The 2,738-nt window shown below is 39.1% G+C and overlaps 1 pseudogene; it reads left to right on the top strand.

Moving 5' to 3' along the window:
• The first annotated feature begins 912 nt into the window (after window positions 1-912).
• Window positions 913-2,082, top strand: LOC138036461 (TNF receptor-associated factor 4-like; annotated as a pseudogene).
• Window positions 2,083-2,738: the final 656 nt, after the last annotated feature.

Below are 2,738 nucleotides of genomic sequence, written 5' to 3' on the forward strand. Positions count from 1 at the left end.
ACAAATACCCAGCAGTTGTAACAATCACATTGGCCATTTCAAATATTTAGAAAAACAAAACCCCTTTCATCCTATTTCCTGAATTCATTCGCTTACCTCCAGGTAACGCCACAATCTTTCCAGATATATTCCCTGATCATATCGACACTCTTCAAAGACCTTACGTGACTCAAAATGTAATCCCTCGCCTTCAGCGACAGGATTTGTTAGAGTACTACCGTCTGAAATACTGATGAGCTTTACCTTTGTCAATGCTTACATGACAATCTAACTGTTGGAAACGGATCTACAAATAATGACAACATCAAAATGTACCGTTTTCGGAAGTCCCTTGGCCTGACATCGCAGCCATATTTGAACCGCAAGTATGGCGCGCCATCTGTAGCAAAATTACGTTTCGATAAATACAACGAAATAAATCGAAAAGTAACGTCATAGGTTGAAAAGTCATGTAATGTGAAACCCATGACTGATGTAATAACACTCTGAAAAATGTTAGTTGCCATGGTGTCAGTATGTAACATGAGCGTTTGGTTAGTTCCCATTGCTTGAGCAGGTAACATGAGCGTTTTGCAGAGCCACGAAGTCATGAACGTCTTTAAGTAGCGCGTGTCTGATACGTTCTGTTTCTGTTTCGCTTAAAGCTTGTTTTCTTCACGTTATTTCTATTCGTAATTTGTAGGTAAGTGTTTTCGCTCTATTTTGATGTTTTTCACTTCTTTAATTTGACATTTGTTTGCTCGGGTTTGCATAATTTCTAAATCGAAGACTGGCCAGGCATATGACGCCATATTTGTTCGCATGACAAGCATGCATATGGCACCGTAATTTGTCAGCTAGTCAGCTCATTGCTTATTTTAACTGAGATGAAACGTTCTTTTTATCTGTCCATTTTCTCCGTGGCACAAAGTCATGACAGGATTCGCTCCTGAGATATTTCTTGAAGCTGTTGATGACGAATTCATATGCAGTATCTGGTTGAGTATAAATAATTAATTACATTACCTAACTACGTATGTAAGCTGTAATTGTCGTATTCTCCTCCTGTATTTTCCAGCCTTGAATTTTAAAGCTATGGCAGAATTGTCAAGTTCCTTCTTTTGTCTTAAAAATTCATCCTAAAAATTAAAATACTCGAATGCCGCTGGATACCGCTAGCGTTACCTGTGACATGTTGTGTGGGATTCATTGATATAAGTCAGTGTCATATATGACATACATGTACACTCTTGGCGAGAGAAATAATTTTCAAGTGCGAGCCTTGAAATCAGTGTTTTTTGTTTCATGCTTTGTTTTTTAATTTCAGTGTGATTTCCTTTTTATTTTGTACCTTCAAATTTGGTTTTCAGTTTTGCTGTATTCAACCACCCAGTCACTTGCCAAGATGGTCATTCATTCTGTAAAGAGTGCATTACAAAAGGGCAAGTGAACGACACCCGTTGCCCTGTAGACAGGAGCAATCTGCGTGGGCTGCTGGTGAGAAATCTAGCCGTGGAAGGTGCCATTGCTAAGAGAAGAGTGAAGTGCACATCAACAATAGCTCGACCTGGAGGATGTCACTGGACTGGACCACTATCTTCTCTTGAAAGTCACCTTCCTTGCTGTGACATGAAGGTTGTGGAATGCAAGTTTAAGGGCAGGGGCTGCATTCTTTGTGCATATCAACATAAACTTGCCCAGCACCTGCTCACTTGCCCACATCGTACAGTGAAATGCTCCTATTGTACCTTTGAGATTCCTCATAGTGAGTTGTCAGCCCACAATGAGCTGTGTATTGCCAAATTGGTGACTTGCCCAAATAATTGTGGGGTACAAGTTGAAAGGTATATGATTGTTTGGTACCTTTTCAACATTTAATAAACGCGTGGGTCCACATTACTGTTTGAATTTAAGTTCTTTAACAATTGCTTATAGCTGTATTTTATTATTTAATGGACGATTACATAACCTTTGTACATAGATGCAAGATGCTATCACACTTGGCTTTTGTGTGTGTCAAGGAGAGCCGTCCGTGTCCGCTCTATGCAGTTAGATGCACAAAGGTCCACTCCTCGGCACAAGCTGATGCTGCAGGCCACCTGAAACTATTGTTGAATGCTTGACTATCAGGAGCTTGCGGTGTAAGTAAACATTTAGAACAATTAGAAGTTTTTTAAAACTTCTACACAACCTCACACTACCTGATTGAGGCTGTGTTGAATTGAATCATTGAATAAAGCATTTTTACATTTTTGATGTTGAATCTTTACCTTTTAATCTTTTCTCACTGCAAGTGCTTGTGTAAATGCATAAATTATAATTATTTATTTCATCAGGATGCCAATGTCAGCCTAGGTGGCTTTTCTGTAGCTGGTTCATGGCGCATAGCCGGTGTAGTTACCTTGCCTATCTGCAGTCCAATATTTGAAGGCCATGCTGCAGTTGTGAGGCTGGAAATAAGCAATGACAATGGTATTTCTGTCAAACTCTACTTGGAATCAAAATTAGAGTTGCCTTGTTTTGGTGTTGATCTGAGGTATATATACGTATTTCAAGCTATACTTGTCACCTAAATAAATTTAAGTTAATTATTGCATTTTGTTCACATGCCTAACAGCTTTTGTTTTTCAGGTGCTGAGTGGATAAATTAAAATTTAATACACCTAGATCCCTAATGTCCCAGGCCTCTGTTGCATGTGTTCAAATGCATAATGTATGCACAGCAGAAGTGTTTCACCAGATGACCAGAAATAGCAATG

This window comes from Montipora capricornis, chromosome 2 (assembly GCF_036669925.1).
Source record: "Montipora capricornis isolate CH-2021 chromosome 2, ASM3666992v2, whole genome shotgun sequence".
NCBI classification, from domain to species: Eukaryota; Metazoa; Cnidaria; class Anthozoa; order Scleractinia; family Acroporidae; genus Montipora; species Montipora capricornis.